The 21,239-nt window shown below is 38.8% G+C and overlaps 1 protein-coding gene and 1 long non-coding RNA gene across 4 annotated transcripts in view; both read right to left on the bottom strand.

The window, feature by feature from the left end:
• DIAPH1 (diaphanous related formin 1) overlaps positions 1–21,239 on the bottom strand; it is an 83,272-nt gene that overhangs the window by 58,094 nt on the left and 3,939 nt on the right. The gene's annotated exons all lie outside the window — the stretch shown is intronic.
• LOC118658389 lies at positions 4,505–11,708 on the bottom strand. The gene is made up of 2 exons (XR_004968299.1): positions 9,161–11,708; positions 4,505–5,285 (listed from the first exon to the last, which is right to left on the bottom strand). It is a non-coding gene; the product is annotated as an uncharacterized LOC118658389 (long non-coding RNA).

Genomic DNA, 21,239 nt, shown 5'->3' with positions numbered 1-21,239 from the left:
CCGACTTTCCCCAGGCTGCTGCTTCCCTCAGCCTACTATGTCTTCAAGGCTAACTCCAAGATGCCCTACAGGATGACACCTCCTCTAACTGGACAGGTACTGTTCTTTGTGTTTCCATAGTAATAGGTACTTGTTTGTCACACAGCACTAGTAGAGGATTACAATTGTCTTTTGATTGTCTGCCTCCTCTATCTTTTTCCAAACTCAGTTCCTTCAGGGCAGAGCCTGAGACTTAGTCATTACATCTTCTATGAACAAATAACATAACCTGGGGCTGCTTGCCTAAAATAACAATCCCTGGAGAAGCCCTCAAATTATATTCCTCCTCTTCACTGTATCAGTGAAGAAACTGAAGCTCAGACAGGTGGAGTAAATCATCGAGATCACATGATTAGGGGCAAGCTGGGTAGGAGCTCCAGTCTCCAGATTCCAAAGCCCAAATAGCTGTATTCCCCAAATTCTTCTGCCTTGTCCCATTTAATGCCCACTAACTCTTGCCTTTAGATACAAAAGTAAACATATTTTCTTAAGAAGGAAGATAATAGTTTCCCTTGGTGTATCATTAAAAACAGGTTTAGTTCTTTAAAAAAAAAAAGTATCCATGTTTTAGTTCTCAGTTTGAGTAAGGAGAGCAAAAAATGATCCATGCAGGATAAAAGCTGCATTTCCTCAACTAGTCCAAGAGAGGGCAGCAACTACCAGCAAAAAGAATCACAGGCTAGACAAAACTCTGTTTCAGAACCCCATATAACACCTGAACAGCAAGCCCAATTCAATTATCAAAATGGAACTTTCTGCTATAGTATATTGAGGGTGTATGGTTTATTTATATAATACTGTATATTATCCTTAGAGATCCTATGTATACTGGTTGCAAACAGTAAGTTTTTAAAAAGTATCATTAGTTGTTTTGTGGATTCTCTGAGACAGCAAACAAGAAGTTCCTAGATTATGAAAAGTAAAAAGAACTGCCCTGGGTGGTGTGCTCAGTTGGTTGGGCATTGAAAGGTTGCTGGTTCAGTTCCTGGTCAGGGCACAGGTCTGGGTTTCGGGCTTGATCCCCAGTGGGGGGCATGCGAAAGGTAGCCAGATCAATGTTTCGCTCTGACATTGATGTTTCTCTCTCACATTGATGTTTCTCTGTCCTTTCCACTCTCTCTCAAAATCAATTTTAAAAATCTTTTTTTAAAACTTTTTAATAAGGACTCTAATCATTTCAACCCTCTAAATGCTTCCACTCTCACCACTGACCCTGTTTACTGTCAATTCTCTTCTGTCCCAAACCAACCGCTTAATTCTCCTAGCCTGTCTGCACTAAATACTTCATCTTCCTGTCCCTCCTATTGAGTTTTCCACTAAAACTTTAAACTGCAAATATAGATACTAAAGGATGTATAAATACTTAATAAAAATTTTTTAATATCAAAATCTGCGCATGAAAACAGATTAATAGAAACTTCCATGTACATATTAGCATAACCAATGGACACAGACACTGGGGCGGAGGGGGCTTGCCCGGGGTGGGAATGGTTGCGGGGAGGTGGGGGGGGGTGGTGGTCTATTGGGGAAAAAGGAGATATAAGTAAAACTTAATAATAATAAAAAAAGAAACTTCCAGGTAAAAGATGGTACACTGAATCAAAACATTTAATTTTTCCCCTTCTTGAAACTCTTCTAAATCTATAGAAAAGAACTTTTTAGAAAGAAAACAATGATCGAAGAAAGGAGGCTACAAGGTTGGGAAGAATAAGAAAAGACCAAATTCAACCAAATTTTGAAGCAGGGGAATAAATGGAAGGACTAGTGGTAAACCCAATACACCTAAGAAAGCCGAGTCCTGCCCTGGCTGAGTGGCTTGATTAATTGAAGCATCACCCCATACACCAAAAGGTTGCAGGTTCGATTCTTGGTCAGGGCACATACTTAGGTTGTGGGTTCAATCCCCAGTTGTAGTGCATATGGGAGGCAACTGATCGATGTTTCTCTCTTACATTAATGTTTTTCTCTCTCTTTCCCTTTCCTCTCTCTCTAAAAATCAATAAGTATATCCTCAGGTGAGAATTAAAAACAAAACAAAAAAACATGAGTCCTAACCAGAAGTAGGAAAAGCCAATAACCAATCCAAAGTATACTTAAGAAACCACAAAAGGCTCGTGAATTAGTGGCACCAGATAACTACAGAAATATGGGGTGGAGGGGGGAGAGTAGGTTAAAAATAAGATTGGTTGAGAGCTGTTTAAGAAGCAGATCTGTAGATATTGGGAGACTGTCCTCTCTTACTTCAGCAGAAGTCTGGACGTTTATTCTTAGAAGAGGTTAAAACAGAGGGTCTCTAGATTGGGGGATGTCAGGCATAGTTGTGGCTAGGGATCCTATATTAAAAAATAATAATAATAAGTTAATCTATGCATACTATATACTAAGACACCCAGCACTTTCCCCCTTCTGGTTTCTCAAACCCCCAACAGCCAGCCCTTACTGTTAAGGCAGAGGGTTGGAAGAGCCTTCTCTGGGGAATTGAAAAATGACCTAAAGCTACTGACATAGTCTAAGTAGGTCACCGTAGAGCTCTGTGGTCCAAAATGGTAGCCACTAACTACATGTCACTACTGAGCACTTCTAATGTGGCTACTGTGACTGAGGAAGGAATTTATAATTTTATTTAATTTTAACAAAATTTAAATTTAAAAACTAATGTTAATGTTAAATTTAAGTATATTCAGAACACCCTTGGTATGTGAATCTACTTTTTTTCACTTGTAAATTTTATGAAATCTAAATACACAATCAAGTATTTTTTTTAATTGATTTCAGAGAGGAAAGGCAAGGGAGAGATAGAAATATCAATGATGAGAGAGAATCACTAATAGGCTGCCTCCTGCACTCCTCCTTCTGAGTATCGAGCCTGCACCCAAGGCATGTGCCCTAACCAGGAGTCAGACCGTGACCTCCAGGCTCATAGGTAAACGCTCAACCACTGAGCCACATCAAGAATTTTTTATGAAAATTGAGCATCCAAATTGAGATGTGCTATAAATGTAAAATAAACACTGGAATTCAATAACTTAATATAAAACACAGAATGTAAAATATCTCAATAGCCCTGGCTGGTGTTGCTAAGTAGTTAGAGAGTCAGGTATCATGCACAGAAGGGTTGCGGGTTTGATTCCTGATCAAGAGCAGGTACCTGGGCTGGAGGTTTGATCCCTGGTCCCGGTCTGGGCGCATGCAGGAGGCAACCAATCAATGTGTCTCACATTAATGTTTCTCTCTCTCCCTCCCTTCCTCCATCATTCCCTCCCTCTCTCCCTCTCTGCTCCCCTCCCTCCCTCCCACTCTCTCTAAAAATCAAGGGAAAAACATCCTAGGGTGAGGAATAACAAAACAAAAAATCTCAGTAATTTATATATTTCCTACATATTGAAGTAATATTTTACATATACTGAATTAAACAAATGATATTAAAATTAATCTCACGTTTCTTTTCACTTTTTGCCTTTTTCTGTGGCTACTAGAAAATATATAATTACATATGTGACTCACTTTATATTCCTATTGGTCCAGGTTGTCTTACAGTAAAGTTCACAGACAACAGCCCTAGCCATCCAGACCTTCCAATCAGTTCTTTAGTCCTCATTTTTAAATATTAGCAGACAAAACTCAGGATTATCAGACATTTGAGGAAAGCTACCAATAAACGTGGGAAAAGAGAAAAAAAAACAACTTATATAAATACTATGCAAAGAGAAGAAAAAATTTTAAAAAGCATTAATATCCACAAGAGACAACACAATACCATTTAAAAAGAAACATTCAGAGGAAAAAGAACCCTTAACAGAGGTTCTCAACCTGTGGGTCGCGACCCTTTGGGGGTCAAACGACTCTTTCATAGGGGTCGCCTAAGACCATAGGAAAACACATATATAATTACATATGGTTTTTGTGATTAATCACTATGCTTTAATTATGTTCAATTTGTAACAATGAAAATACATCCTGCATATCAGATATTTACATTACAATTCATAACAGTAGCAAAATTACAGTTATGAAGTAGCAACGAAAATAATTTTATGGTTGGGGGTCACCACAACATGAGGAACTGTATTAAAGGGTTGTGGCATTAGGAAGGTTGAGAACCACTGCCCTAAAAGATAAAAATATGAGAACAGAAACTCAAGAGGAAGCTCAATAGAGGATAGGAAGAAAGAATTGAGGACTCGCCTTAAAAAGCAGAGCAAAAAAAGATAGAAAAATGAGAGAAAAGATAAAAAAATTAGATCAATTTGGGAGGTACAATATCCAAACTAATAGGAAAAAACAGAGCAAATTATCAAGAAATAATTCAAGAATAGTTCCCAGCATTGAAGGATGAGTGTCTAACACAAAGGACAAAAATAGATCACACACAAGCATATCATGGTGACATTTCAAAACACTTGGAATACAAAGAAAATTTACAAGATTCAACAGAGAGGAAAAGTGATCATATACAAAGGAATCAGGCAAGCTTTGAATTTTTTTTACAATAAACCAAAAGCTAGATGGCAATGGAACAAGGCCTTTAAAATCTGAAGAAAAATAATTTCCAACCTAGAATTCTATATACTCGACCAAACTATCAGTCAAATGTGAGTTCAGAATAGACATTTTTAAACAGTTAAACTTTCAGGAAGCTATTGTAGTATATGATCCACCAAAATGAGGGATCAACCTAAGAAAGTAGAAGACTTGAAATACAGGAAATAGGAGATCTAACACATGAAAGAAGAAAAGGAAATCCCTAGGACAAAGATTCCAGATGACAACTCTATGCCAAGGAACACAATTAAGATGGAACCATGAGACTGAGCCAGACCCTCAAAGACTGTCACCCCCATCAATCACTTTTGTTCTGGCTTTTTAAACTGACAATACCTTCTGAACCTGATCCAGATTCTTGGATTGTCCAAACCATATGGCCCACTGGTATCCTCAGAAGGGACCCTTTTAACACTCAGAAAATCTAAAGTCGGACTATGACTCCAAGACAGTATTCAGTTTATCTTCAACTGGGCACCTCCATCTAATAGTGCCAATATTGTCTACACTAATAAAAGAGAAAGATGCAAATCGACCGTACCTTCACGATGCCCACCAGCCAACCAGGAGTGAGTATGCAAATTAACCCAACAAAGATGGCGAGGTAATTAGCATGTGCAGGCACCAATGACGCAGGTGTTCCACACCGCCCCAGCTGCTCTGGGCCTCTGGTCAGTGTGGGAAGGCGGAAAGGTGGCTCTGGGCTGGAACAAAGGTGGAAAGGCTGGAGCGAAGGCAGTGCCGGCAGCCAGGGGAAAGAAGGCCCATTCTTGTACGAATCTTCATGCATCGGGCCTCTAGTCATTTACATAAAGTCTAGATTTTTTTGCTTATTTACTCAATTTTTATAATAATCTTTCATTTATATGCAAACAAATATTGATAGAAGGGGTAGGACAACATTTATTCCACAGGAATTTTTTATTCAACAGAATTAATGGGTAAATAAATTGCTAAAGATCATTAGCTGGTACAAGAAAGGAGCTTAACAAAATTGAGTTTAATAAAATGAGCTTCATCTTCTCCAAAAGATTCTTAGTATTACCTAATCATATTTTATCAAATTACTCAAAGGTATATTGCATCAAAAGTAACAGCATCAAAAATAAATATACTTGGCTGGATATGCTCTGCAATAAGACCATCAATCAACATAAAAATAAAAAGCTGTATCCTTAACTTGACTTCCAGAGTAATTCAAGGCTTTGATTCAGTCACCACATCCTAATGTAATATGTGGCAAGATAAATCTTTTGCTTACCAATCTTCAGGAAATAAGAAACCTCCTAGATACTTTACAGTTTGGTTTAAGAAAATAAAAATTAAAAAGTCAAAAGATCGCCGAAACCGGTTTGGCTCAGTGGATAGAGCGTCGGCTTGCGGACTGAAAGGTCCCAGGTTCGATTCCGGTCAAGGGCATGTACCTGGGTTGCGGGCACATCCCCCAGTGGGAGATGTGCAGGAGGCAGCTGATCGATGTTCCTCTCTCATCGATGTTTCTAACTCTCTATCTCTCTCCCTTCCTCTCTGTGAAAAATCAATAAAATATATTTAAAAAAAAAAAAAGTCAAAAGATCCTAAGATATGCCATATGAGGCCAAACTAATTAAAGTAAATGACTTAATGAGTTTTAACACATTCTGATCAATTATTATATTAAATGCAAATGAACTATAAAACTTCCTTTCCATAACTGGATTTATTGCAGTGGTGACGATGGTGTATCTATTAATACTTCAACTTTTAAAAAGTTGGTTCAGTGGATAGAGAGTCAGCCTTAGGGGCCTGCAGGAGGTAGCCAATCAATGATTCTCTCTCATCACTGATGTTTCTATCTCTCTCTCCCTCTCCCTCTCTGAAATCAATAAAAATATATTAAAAAGTGGGCCAATGGGACTAAACAGTCTTTTGAAGAGAGGTTCCCTATGTTTGCCAAGTAACAGAATTAGACCTATTATAAACTCAAGGATGTAAGAAAATTCATCCAAGGGACTGATTCATCTCTACCCAATTCCCTGAATCTTTAACTTTTCCCTCCAGTCAAAAAAAGGGCACAGAATTATCAGACAATTAAGGATGATCTCTTGGCACAAGACATTTATGTAACCAAACAAAGGTAATTAGATAGTATCCTTAGCAGCAAAGAGGTTAGAAAGGATCTAATAAGAGAATATAATTAAACATTATTCTGAACAGAGTACATATTACATAGCAAAAAGTGTTTCTAACTCCTACCACAAGAACAGTTAATCATGGACAACAATCCCACAAGCCATGTGACTAGCACATGGGTAACAGAAACCTACAATTATAAGCCTATATCTCAGCAGTTTCTAAGGTTATGTTCAGGCTAACTTATACAGGACTACAACTATATTTGAGCTCTTGACTAAGTAAATATCAAGAGAACACCATGAAGGAATGCCACCTGGCCCCTATTCTGATGATTCTGGGAGGCCACAGATCCCCGTGCCTTATAATACCTACTAGAGGCCCAGTGCACGAAATTCGTGCTCTCGGGGGGAGAGGGGATCCCTCAGCCCAGCCTGTGCCCTCTCGCAGTCTGAGAGCCCTCAGGGGATGTCCAACTGACGGCTTAGGCCCGATCCCCACAGGGAGCAGGCCTAAGCCATCAGTCAGACATCCTTAGCGCTGCCGTGGAGGCAGGGGAGGCTCTTGCCACCGCCGCTGCGCTCGCCAGCCGTGATCCCAGCTTCTGGCTGAGTGGCACTCCCCCTGTGGGAGCATACTGACCACCGGGGACAGCTCCTTTGTTGAGCATCTTCCCCCTGGTGGTCAGTGCAAGTCATAGCGACCGGTCATTCTGCCATCGGCCGAAACCACCTCTCTGACATCCCCCGAAGGGTCCCAGATTGTGAGAGGGCATAGGCCAGGCTGAGGGACCCCACCAGTGCACGATAGGGGCTGGGGAGGGATGCAGGAGACTGGCCAGCTAGGGAGGGACCATGGAAGGGCTCCCAGGCATGTCCGGCCCGTCTTGCTCAGTCCTGATCAGCCAGACCCCAGCAGCAAGCTAACCTACAGGTCGGAACGTCTGCCCCCTGGTGGTCAGTGCATATCATAGTGACTGGTTGACTGGTACTATCTGCCCCCTGGCAGTCAGTGCACATCATAGCCACTGGTCAACCAGTCAACTGGATGGCCCCTGGTGGTCATGCATGTCATAGCGAGCAGCTGAGCGGCCTTAGCATATTATTAGCATATTACACTTTAATTGGTTGAATGGCCGACCGGCCGACAGGACACTTAGCATATTAGGCTTTTATTATATAGGATAATCACAATGCAATTCAGTAACTGCCTCAGAATACTCAATTCCTACCTCTTGCTCTTCTGACACCCACCCAGTTGCTCCATGGGCTAATTCAGTGTAAGGGAAACGTTTAGTGTGGTAGGTAGAATTCTAAGACGTCTCCCAAGATTCCTAGGTTGATGTATTCACCCTGTATAATTATCAGGACTGGAAATATGATAGGCTATCACTCTTATGAGTAGTTATTTGGCACAACTGACTTTTAAGAAAGGGAAAATTATCCACGTGGCCTGACCCAATCACATGCACCCTTGAAATTTGGGGGGAGAAATTAGAGACACAGTGAGTTAGCAGTGTTCCACTCACTTCTGGCTTGAGTATGAATGGGGCCAAATGTCAAAGATTGCAGGCAGCTTCTAAGAGCTCAGAGCCAGCAAAGAAACAGGGACCTCAGCCCTATAACTTCTAGGAATTTCATCCTGCCAACAACCTGAATGAGCCTAGAAGCAAATTTTCCCCCAGCGCCTAGAGATGAGAACTGGGTCAGCTGACACCTTGATTTCAGCCCTGTGATACTGCAAACCCAGCCACCCTGTCCATGTTGGACTTCTGACCAATGGAACTGTAAACTAATTAGTAGGTTTTGTTTTAAGCTGTTGATTTTGTCACATAACAGGAGGAAACTAATACATTAAGCAAACTGACAAAATCTAGAATTTACCTAGAACTCTGACTAACATGAGTCCTATTTGGGGGTGTGTGTGTTTTCCTGGCATCCTAAAAAACTACAGGTATGATTTTGAGCTAGTCACTTTAATTATTCATTTATTAAAAAACAAAACCAGCCTTAGCTGTTTGGATCAGTGGATAGAGCGTCGGCCTGCGGACTAAAGGATCCCAGGTTCAATTCTGGTCAAGGGCACATGTCTGGGTTGTGGGCTTGATCCCCAGTAGGGGATGTGAAGGAGGCAGCCAATCAATGATTCTCTCTCATCATTGATGTTTCTATCTCTCTCTCCCTCTCCCTTCCTCTCTGAAATCAATAAAGATATACTAGTATTTAAAACAAAACAAAACAAAAAAACAGACACACCTCCTGAGATCATAAAATGGAATGGTGAGATCTCACTCTGTAAAGGAAATTGTACTGTTATTACTACAGAAAGACTTGTAAAATACACACCTGATGACTTAACTAGTTGACATTGCACTCCAAAAATAAGGCAGGAAAAAAGCTATTCCTCATCTATAAATTATACACTTAACCATAGTCAATCATTTGGCAAAAAGAACTAAAGCACTTACTCAAGCCAGGCTCTAAGTATTTTATATCAGATCCTTCTTCAGACCATTTATTGTAACTGTTTCTGTGGACCATACTGTAAGTTGTCCAGGGGCAAAAACCCTGTCTTGTTCATTTAATATGCCCAACATTTAATAAGTATTTTTAAAATTAGCATCACTGTAAAAAAAATAAAACAAAAAAGGGAAAATAAATAAAATAAAATTAGCATCACTGTAGGTTTAGGAGCATCATCTTAAGCACAGTATAAATTCATTCACTCATTACTTCATTCAAATTGAGCAAACTGAGGAAAAGTGTCAAGTCAAGGTTAATGACAGTACAGTATGACTGTCACAGACAGCTCAGGAAACTATCAGACCAAACCTTCAAGAATAATGTCTTTCCCTATGAATGAGAGCAGGGGATCCTGATTGGTCTTTCAGCCCACATGACATATTTGTTAGCTGTCCTTGGGGAAAATAGCCAATCAGGGACACACATCACATAGAGAGTCTTCCACCTCCTTTGAAAAGCAATAAATTCTCAGTAAAGATACAGGTTCTGTATGGTTAAAATGGAAAGTGTCACTGCAACCCAAGAAACACCAGGTAAGGTATCTGTATTCAGAATCATACAGAACAGAGAGCAGGGTCTGGCTCTGATTCATTTATTTATTCTATCACAGGACTGACATTCAGTCCCTTAGGGTAGTGAGGCAACAGAAGGTCATAACATGGACTTGAATTCAATTTCTAATGATTCCTATTCCAGCTTTGCCACAAAGCATGCCACATTTCTACTAAAGTACAGTAAAGGCAGGGTAAGCTTTTCTTTTTATTTATCACAGTTTTAGTCTTCCTATCTTTAGGACTATGCTGTCTCATAGGACTAGTGTAACTAGAACTAGAGAATAAATAATAAAATGGATATAAAGCACTTTGTTTTGCAAAGTGCTTTATAAAAGGCAAATAATACATGAGGATAAAACTTGCTAGTGTCCCTTCAATTCCCACGCCTTATGATAGTAAAGAAGTCAATTAGAACTACAAAGAAGGAAGTAATGGATACCTTCAAATGTAGAGACATTCCCTTCCATTTTCAAGGAATGGCCCAAGAATGACATAGAATGAGTCAATATCTCATCTACTGTTCACAGAGAAACAAAATAGATTCTGACATCACTACTTATTGGTGTCAACATCCTAAACAGGAGTTTTGTAAAACTGAAGCAGTCACTTAAAAATAATAAAAGAAAATGAGTATGTCGGAGGAAAGGAAGTCTAAGAGGGAAGCACAAAAATGACAGGAAATATAAAGCTAATTTATATTAAGCTTTTTAAAATATTAAGTCATATAAAGCTGATTTAACATTATAAAGTTAAGTGTGTTTAAGGGAAAGAAAACTGCTGAGTCCCCAGGAATGGGGATAGCACACTCATATTCTCCATGATCACAAAGGAAAATGTGCTAAAGGAATAAGTCAGACTCTAGTAGTTCATTCATTTATTTCCACCTGGCCTCAGCATCCCCATAGCTAAACTCAGTAAGGGAGAGTTAAACTGGTTAGAATTCACACAAGAGAAAACAAAGGGAACATAGCAGAGGAGAATCTAAGATCTTCTATTCTTAAAGAGTTCTTTCAGTCTGTATCTGCCTTCCAGAAGCAGTATCTTTTTCCTGATACTACCCAGGGAGCCCTGAAAAATTCCAAGCAGAGACACATGTCAAGCACAAGTTAGAAATGCCATATAAAGAGCATTAGGTAACTATGATCCATTTCCTGTTTCAATAATTTACTTATAGATTTGAAATAATTTCCTTATAAATTAAAAACAACAAACTCAATTTTCTACACAACTGTCTAAAACTACTTGTGAGGGTCTGTTTTCCAATAAACCACATTTCCTGACTATAATTCAAATGAGGGGAAAACTATCTGAATATTAGGATTCAATCCTCTGAAAGGTCCAAAATATGTTTTAATACAGTAATCCTCGAATAGTCTAAGAAGGCAAGTCTCTTGGGGGAATGTTTTGCCTCCAGCTTAGCTCATCTTGAAGCTCTGGGTCTGGCATAGCCTGCATCCTAGATAGCTGATAGCCTAGAGTAAGGAAGGAAAGTCCACTCAGGTTTCACTATTCCAGCTCAGCAGAACAGGTGGAAACCAGGCTGGGAACATTGCATTCTTCCTACTAGTCCATCCAAACAAACTGCCAGCCCCTTGTACTATGTAAACACTCTTGCGTTGGACAAACAAGCTGCCAATAGAGAAAGTGCTCAGATTCTGGAAGTCCTAGTCTCCTATCAAATATCAAAAGTGTGGCAGATATGCCCATCTCCTTTGCAGTCAGGAAGGAGGGGCACATATAATCTGTCATCTGTTGAAAGAAGAGTAAGCAAAGCTTTCTTCCTTTCAAACATTCTACGGTTCTGATGAAACTTTAGAGTACATATATAGAAAGCAATCCTATATAATAAAAGGGTAATATGCAAATCGACCGAAGGGCGGAATGATCAGTCGCTATGATGTGCACTGACCACCAGGGGGCAGACGCTCAATGCAGGAGCTGCCCGCTGGTGGTCGGTGCACTCTCACAAGGGGAGCGCTGCTCAGCCAGAAGCCTGGCTCATGACTGGCAAGCACAGCGGCAGTGGTGGGAGCCTCTCCTGTCTCCATGGCAGTCAGAAATCCCACGAGAGCTCCTGGACTTCAAGAGGGTGCAGGCTGAGCTGAGGGACCCCCTGCCCCCGAGTGCATGAATTTCATGCACTGGGACTCCAGTAACTAATGTTAACCTATTTTTCCAAATTTCAACATATTTCTCAAGCTCCAAATACTGTTACTTGTTCTTTACTTTCGTACTAAGCTTCTCTCTTTACTGCCTGAGTTTAGAGAAGATGGTGATTGCTCCTTTAAAAATGGGTGTTGTCCATTCATTTGGAAACAGTGACTCAGGAATGCTGTTTCACAATCTCTGTAGCAACTGGTTTCTCCCATGTTGTTATGTCAGTAGCAAGACATCTACTCTTCCTCAAGGGTGGACCACCCGTCTGTCACACCCAAGGTCTGGTAGACAGGAAGTTCCTGCACTGACACTGTTTCTACTACAGGCACCAAATAGGAGGCCACCTTGTTTTAAATCCCATTCTCAAACCCTTCATTTCTAAATGATGGTTACACCTTTTTTTTCTCTCTTCACATTATTCCTGAACATCCAGAAATAGTCACAGCCTACTGATAATAGCTTAACTGATCCAAATATTACATTACTACTCAAAAAGCCAGATTTGATCTTATGAAACCACAGTAAACATTTTCTGACCTTTTACAAATCTAGAAGATTTTATTTTGAGAAAATCTTCAGTTGTGGGAGAGCATGGATGAAATATCATTATTCCTCCATCAATACCAGTAATATAAACGAAAGAAAATAAGTTCCTTCTAGTACTTTTAGCAAACATACTTAAATGGAACTATGTCTAACACAAACATATACAGAATAGCATGCCAAAGTACTTAGACTCCAAAATATCATGTATTTTTCTCTTTGGTTCTATTTAAAAAAATAACTATAATCTCTGGAAAACAAGGTAGGGGATTGTTTTTCTATATTTTTATACATATTTATATTTTCTTAGAAAAAATGTGATCATTTTTATAATAAAAATACATTTCCATTTCAAATAAAAGTAGCAATTTTTAAAGATTAGAAAGCTAGGAAACGTTTATGATACACTATTTTAAAAACAAAAAGTGTATAAACTATAATTGCAATATTATAAAATATATGTGCATAAAGATAATGACTAGGATATTCAAGTACTAAGTAAAATGAAAATAGAAATAGGGAATTATTAGATATTCTTATTTGAAAATCTACATATATGTCTTTTCAAAGAAAGGATTAAAAATTATTAGTACAGCAACTAAACGCAACATCATCCAATTCTCATATTCAAAACGCACACCAGCCAATGTCACCCCAATAAATTCCAATTTTAAAAATTCCCACCAGCATTTACTCTTTTCCAGCAGTACTTTGTTTAAGGAAACCTTCTGGGAAGGCACAGTTATAAAATTTAGGGGTGATAATGCAATGTGAGAAAGAATAATGAATAGTTAGTGAAGTCTAAAAGCTAGTTCACCTAATTACATGATCTTGAGCAATTTAGTACCTCTAGGCCTCAATGTCCTCCTCATTTTAAGATGAAGAGGCTGGGTCAAATCATTTCCAGAGTCTCTTCAAAGGCCCTGAAACACTGTGCTTAGTTACTAACTGCTCTTTTTTAGGGCAGCCTAATGCCTGCTGCTTGCCCGATAGTGCATATCCTACAGTGGCTTCTCACCACTTCTTCTTGTGGTTTCAATCACAGGAAACAGACGTCACCCATGGGCCTAGAAGTAACGAACAAGCTCTGGCGGATACGAAGAGCTGCCAACTAAGGCCAACTCCCATCTCTTTAAAATGAAAGAATAATAAAATCACTAGAAACCTCTATGCCTGGGGAGCCTTCATAAAAACTATCACAACTAAAAATATCTCTGGAGTCCCCATGCAAGCATGATGAAATAATTTTGGAACAGTCCAAAATTATTTTGCTTCTATGGCCAAATGAAGGAATTGAAGTAACTCCATAGCTATGGGTAGCTGTATATCAGGTTAAGAAAAAACAACAACAACATACAAAATAGGGCCCTCCTACTGTCACTAACAGTTTTTGTTAAAATCCATATGAATCCTGAGGATGCAAAGACTCGTCCTTGTCTTCTTTATTTAATATTCTATGCAAACCTATCTGTAGCCATGAAAGACTGTGATACTAACAGGTTCATATAATATGGAGACTTAGCAGTCATTCACTTTAAATGTATGTTAACAATCCCTAGAGCACTGGGTCAAATTGCTGTCAATTATAATGATAAAAGTTGGCAGTCCTGTACTGTGGAAATTAATGCAGAGACTTTTAATCTTATAGACATGTTCCTTCATTAAACACAAGACAAAACTATAAGATACTATCTCTACAGAAAAGTAATAATTTTTTCTCAAAGGAGTTCTTTTGGTTGGGTATGGTTACATTAGTGGTTCTCTCTTCCTCACAGTTACCTTGGTGAGAGGATTAATGTTTTCAAAACTGCCACTCTCCTACATTAGACCACAGAAACAGAGAGCCCTGAAAATAATCTCAAAATTCCCAAGACTAACATTAAAACTAAAATACATAAAAGGATATTGCTAACATGAGCTAAACACTACCACTGCTCTTAAGCACCTTACAAGCTAGATAAATTAGACCCTCCAAAATAGACCCTTATTTTGCATTCAAGAAAGACTAAAGAACACCTCAAACAAGCATGCACTCAAAACCTATACTACACTGTACTAGAGAATGTTTAAAGAAACAGAAGGGCCCAAAGATAGGCTCAGATTGTTCACACAATGGCGTTTCCTACCTGAGCCCATAATTTGGCTAGCTGAAGAGAGCCACATCTTTTAAAATCTAATCTCTGGCAATCTGAAAATAGGGATGTATTAAAATTGATAAGGACTGGAAATTAAACAAACTTAGCTCTCTAAACTCCATCCAGGCAGCAGAAATGATTTGCTGAAACCTTAACACACTAATCAATTCATGTTTGTGGATAACTGTCACCATGACACATTCACATGGCCAAAAATTTCATTAACATTCATCATGACGTGCTACAAAATGCTAATTTTCAGTCCTGCTTTCTGCAGGTTTCTATAGAAAAAGAACCTAAAAGCCCTCCCCAGGATTAAAATAATCTCCACGAAGTGGCTTCATCTTTCTTAAATGATTTATCTCCCACTAATCCTCTTGACTTCTATAACTGGGCCTTTTCACTTTACTACAGTCAAACATTCATACCTCTGAGCCTCTATTCACACTCCTCCCCACCCCATGAAATCCCTCCCCCTCTTCTCTACCAATCCTTTGATTTCCTTCCAAGACCCGTCATAGCCCTCATCTCCTATGAAGCTAAAGAGCACTGCCCACAACTCTCTAATTTTACAGAAAAAGACCAAGAAAAGTGGAGTAGCTTGCCCAGAGTTCACATGGTCAAATAGTAGCAAAGTCAGATAAGCACAATATATGTGGAAAGCCTAGGGCAGTGGGAGTGGGAGATAGGGGTGCTAGTCCTAGGTCTCGCTGTAAATTCAGACAGATCACTTCTCTAGGCCCACATTTCTTAATCTATAAATAAAGGGTTTGAACTGAGTAATTTTAGCATCCTTTTCACCTCTAGCAATCTAAGATTCTAAAACCTAGGTCCTCTGACTCTCAGTCCAGTAATGTTTCCACTTAATACCTTCACTTCTCTACAGCTTTTAAAGGCTATGCTTATGGCCTTAAGAGCTTTCCCCACCCATTCTTCTACAAACCTGGCTGATATTACAATCTTTTAAAAAGCAAGGGCTGAACCTAATAAGACAACCACATGACTTCTTGATCTTGAGCCTTTTGGATCTAGGTAGATCCATGTAGATTCAGATTAAGAGAAACTATTCTTTACTCTTTGCCAGTCATACAAAAAAATCCTAGTTCCAGGTAACTGGATCTCTGTGGTAATGTTAATTATTAATCTGAGGCAAATAACTGCAAGATCTAAAGAACAAACTTCTGCAGTTTCCAGACTCAGAAGAGACTCTGAGGTTGGCTATTTGCAATCCTTACAGGCAAGTGTCAGGGCCACAAAAAGAGGACTTTAGGAATGCTATGTGCTAATTCTAAAATACAGAAAAGACACCTATAGAGTCTAGCAACAGCTTCCCCTCCCCCGCCCCACTCTATTTGTCAACACTACTTGCTGCTCAGCAATTTAAACTAAAATTCCTATCTATAAATATTAAAGCAGGTGATGCTGTTCAGGCTGTTTAACTTACAAAAGATAAGGTTACCTTTCAAAATATAGTAGTTTAGACAACTGCTTAACTCATGAGTCAGGGAAAGATAGGTTTTGCATGCACTGTAACAGCTACTTTTTCATATCTATGATAAGAAAGGTTTAACTAAGATTCTTGCAATGGTTTCAAAGTCTAAATTACTAATGCAAAAAGCAGTTAGGCATTTAGCCACTGCACTTTGTACAGCTAGACCCAATATTTCTTTCCTACCAGTTGAACTGGAAGAGAGTCCAGTTTTAATGGACTGCAGTTATCAAAGGACTCTAAAGATCATCAAAACTGTCTAAGAAATTCTTAGCAGTGAATACTCTTTTATACTACACGTGCAAAAACTGGACATATGTAAACTGTCAGTACAATGTGTTGAATAAGAACACAGGTTGGCCTAACCGGTTTGGCTCAGTGGATAGAGTGTCGGCATGCGGACTGAAGGGTCCGGGGTTCGATTCCGGTCAAGGGCATGTGCCTTGGTTGCGGGCACATCCCCAGTGGGGCGTGTGCAGGAGGCGGCTTATCGGTGTTTCTCTCTCATCGATGTTTCTAACTCTATCCCTCTCCCTTCCTCTCTGTGGAAAATCAATAAAATATATATTTAAAAAAAAAAAAAAAAAGAACACAGGTTTTTTTAATCAGCTGGACCTAGGTTTATGACCTAAAGCAAGTTGCTTGAACTCACTGAGTTTCATTTTAATTACCTATAAAATGGTAATAATAACAGTGCTCTATTTTATAAGGATGATCTAGAGATTAATGTGATAAATCTAAAGCTCTTTAGCACAGTGCTAAGGCTATTGTAATATGCAACAACTGTTATTATTACTGTTAGTGTTATTATTACTCCCTGTCCTTCTAGTCTGTAATGAATCAATCTATAAAAATGCTGTTCATTAATATTTATAGATAGGGAGGCAGGCATTATACAACCTGTAGCACACTGAGTAAAGAAAAACAAAAGTTTTCTAATACCACATAAGATGAAATTGTTTCCAGAATAAATGAGATCTCAAAGGTCCCTGATCCTAAAACTGTCAGAAATGTTCTCTCTTGCCTACAAGTGAAAATTAAACCCCAAAAGGAATATGTGAAATATAACTCACATATGCACCATGGAACACAGAATTTAAGAGCTAAATCTAGAAAACTTAAAAGCAAAAAAGAAAATCATAGTGACCATAATTTCAACAAAGATTTTTTAAAAATATATTTTATTGATTTTTTACAGAGAGGAAGGGAGAGGAATAGAGAGAAACATTGATGAGAGAGAAACATCGATTAGCTGCCTCCTGCACACTCCCTACTGGGGATGTGCCTGCAACCAAGGTACATGCCCTTGACCAGAATCGAACCTGGGACCCTTAAGTCCTCAGGCTGATGCTCTATCCACTGAGCCAAACCGGTTAGGGCTCAACAAAGATTTTTGAAATATGTCACAGAAAAAATGAAAAGAGAAAAAATTGGACTTCATCAAAATTAAGCACTTTTGTGTTTAATTAGATACTTTAAAATACACTTACGAAAATGAAAAGGCAAGTCACAGGAAGAATATCTGCAAAACCTATATATAACAAAGGACTGGTATTTTTACTATAACAAAATAGTTTAAACTAGATGCCCGGTGCACGAGATTCATGCACTGGGAGTGGGGGAGGGTGGGGTTCCTCAGCCTGGTCTACGCCCTCTCACAGTCCGGGAGCCCTCGGGAGGCAGGAGAGGCCACCACCACTGCGCTTGCCAGCCATGAGCGGGGCTTTTGGCTGAGTGGCGCTCCCCCTGGTGGTCAGTGCGCATCATATCAACCGGTCGTTCCACTGTTCGGTCGATTTGCATATTAGAGTTTTATTAGATAGGATAGGATAGGATAGGATAGGGAAAAATTTTGGACACTTCAAGGGAGATATACAGATAGCAAGTAAGTACATGAAAAGTGGCTCAAGATCATCAGGGGAATGCAACCTAAAGCCACACTGAGATACCAACTGTATATCCACTTGGATGGCTTAAATTTAAGACTGATCATACCAAGAGTAGGAAAGAAACTGGAGCTCATCTATTGCTTGTGAGAATATAAAACAGTACAACCACTTTGGAAAACAGGCAACTTCTTTAAAAAGTTAAACATAGTCCTACCATATAACTTAGTCATTCTACTCCTACGTATTTACAAAAGAAAAATGAAGGCATGTGTCCAGATAAAAACTTGTACATGAATGTGCACAGCAAAAACAAAACAAAACAAAAAAGCTGGAAACAACCCAAATGCCTACCAAAGGTAGATGAATATACAAATTATAGTAAATCCATACAATGTAATACTACTCAGAAATAAATAAAAAGAATGAGCTATTAATAAGTGTAACAATATATTATGCTAAAAGAAGTCAGAAGAGGAGGTTCAGATCGTAGGAATCCATTTATATAAACTTCTAAAAATTACAAACTAATCTATAGTTACAGAAAGCAAATCAGTGTAGGGAAGGGGGAAGGAAAGATACAAAGGGGCAGGAGGAAGCTTTTGAGGGTACTGAATATATTCATTATCTTTACTGTGGTAATGGTTTCACAAATTGTGCACTAAATATATGTGGCTTATTGTATGTTAATTATACATCAATAAAGCTGTAAGAAAAAGGGGGGGTGGTGCTGGCAAAGGTTCTATGGCACACACACAAAAAAGGTGAAGACCCCTGAATAAAGTGTGAGAGCCCTGGTCAGTGTGGCTCAGTTAGTTGGAGCATCATCCTGTACGCCAAAAGGTGGTGAGTTTGATTTCCAGTCAGGGCACATACCCAGGTTATGGGTTCGATCCCTGGTCGGGACGTGTGTGGAAGGCAACCTATCAATGTTTCTCTCTCAAATCGATGTTTCTCTCTCTCTCTCTCTACACCTCTCCCCCTTCCTCTCTCTAAAAATCAATAAAATTAAAAGAGAAAAAAAAAAGTGAGGGTTACCTTTTTTACTTGATCCTAAAGTTCTAACAACAACAACAAAAGGCAGCTATATCTGAGATGTAGGCCTACTATCAAGGTACAGTCCTTGGCTTTCTGTGACTTTAGGATAAAAGAAGGTTTATAAATCACCCTCTGTTGGATCCATAAAGTATGTTAAATCTTAAAAGAAACTACAAATCCTATGTTTACACAGTACTAGTCCTAAAACAGGAAATAAGTCACATAATCAGAAATCCAGAAATGTAATTGAGGACATCATGAACTCTACTTGTATCTGCTACCCTAACAAAACGCCAAAGTAGCTACTGCCTAAGGACCACTCATAACCACCACCAATAATGGAATTTCCCATCTTCCATGTAAGAATGCTTCTCCATAGAGAGCCAGTTTTTTCAATCTTTTCCCTCTCAGTTTCACAGCTTCTAGCATATCTGTTTCTCTATAATCCTTTCTACTACTCTAGCTATTCCAAGATCCTGAAATTTACTAAAGGAAATGCAGAATCCAAAATTTCTGCTTCTCTTCCTCCATTCATTTATTCAATTTCCACCCCTTAGCCCCCTGATGTTTCCAACCTACAAGTGTAAGAAGGATTGCTGCTCTGATTGGGTGTTTAGAGTCCCTTCCGACTCTAAAATTTAAGACTGCCATTCATAGCAAGCTTTAACAATGAATGGAAGTAAGAATCTCAGAGCTGGAAGAACAATGATTCACCCAGTTATCCTGTAACTGGTGGTAAAAATTCATTAAAATACTGGTCTCAATATTTCTTTTTTCCTTCAGTAATTCTTTTACTTCCTTAAAAAGGATCCCTTGATTCTAAAAACTTTGTTTTTTTTAAAAAAAAGGTAGAAAAAACGGTAAAAGGTAAAATATGTTTATAGTGATTAAAATACTCTACTTCTCAATTTTAGCTTTGACATTTTAAAAAATTTTAGTATCGCCCTAACCGGTTTGGCTCAGTGGATAGAGCGTCGGCCTGCGGACTGAAAGGTCCCGGGTTCAATTCCGGTCAAGGGCATGTACCTTGGTTGTGGGCACATCCGCAGTGGGTGTGCAGGAGACAGCTGATTGATGTTTCTCTCTCATCGGTATTTCTAACTCTCTATCCCTCTCCCTTCCTCTCTGTAAAAAAATCAATAACATATATATATATTTTTAAAAAATTTTAGTATCAACAGCTTTTACTGTTCCTGATTCCTCAAAAGCCCGGTTGTTCATGAAACTCGAACCTGACCATATAGAGCAGGGAGGGAATAAAAACAAAGAGGGAGGGAAGGGCGGGCAGTTGGGCAAGGGGAGAGCGCTGGCTTTGTCTCACCTAACCCTAACTAGGAGCAAACACCCATTTTGCTGGTTGGCAAGAGGTGAATTTTGCTAGTACTTTCAAATAAAAATGAGTGGGAATAGGAGGTTCAACATAATAAATAAAAAACACTTAAGTATTACAACGTATGTTTCAACATGGGGATAACTTTTGTAGCTTGAATGATTTCCAATAACTGAAACAAAATGGGAGAAAACACCTGCATATAGAAACCCTATATAATGCCTATTATTTCTTATTAATAAACATGATTTTAACCTGTTCTTCTAAATCACATATGGCATAACCTTATCTTTTAAGCCTCTATTACATTCCAATGAAAATATAACACTCTCCAACAATAACTTGGCAATCCATTTATAAAATACACTGAGAACGCCAGGGAATATCAAAAGGTAATTCTATCACACAGGAAATAAAATGAGTCTATTCTGACCCATGTGCCCATCAACAAAGTTAAATCACTTCTCACTTATTACTATTCTCACAGCTTTTATAATAAACATAATTTATAGGTGATAACATTTTCAGTTCTTTTTAGAAAAGTATCCCAACATTTACCAAATCTCCCACGGCAGAGATTTTAATTCTGAGGCACTCCCTGAGGGAGGATTTCCTTTGAGACAAGTACAAGTGACATAATCAAGTGGATCCTTGGGCTGTCTTTAAAGACAAGGCAGAAAGAAGGGCAGACATATTTAAGGTATCATCCTGTCATCTCAAGCATCTCAATAACATTCCTGTTGGCTCCCCTCCCTTTTTCTAAACCAAGTAATCCCTGTGTTTATCATCTTTCAAAAAACACAAAAGCCACATGACTTGTATAAAGCCCTCTGTACACTCCTTGGTATTCTGTGACCTTTTGTGTTAAAGTTAAGATCTCCTCGAAGAGAAG

The sequence above is a fragment of the Myotis myotis genome, unplaced genomic scaffold, assembly GCF_014108235.1.
Source record: "Myotis myotis isolate mMyoMyo1 unplaced genomic scaffold, mMyoMyo1.p scaffold_m19_p_6, whole genome shotgun sequence".
Classification (NCBI taxonomy): Eukaryota; Metazoa; Chordata; class Mammalia; order Chiroptera; family Vespertilionidae; genus Myotis; species Myotis myotis.
Note: the sequence above shows the minus strand (reverse complement) of the source record. Positions and strands in the feature narration are given on the sequence as shown.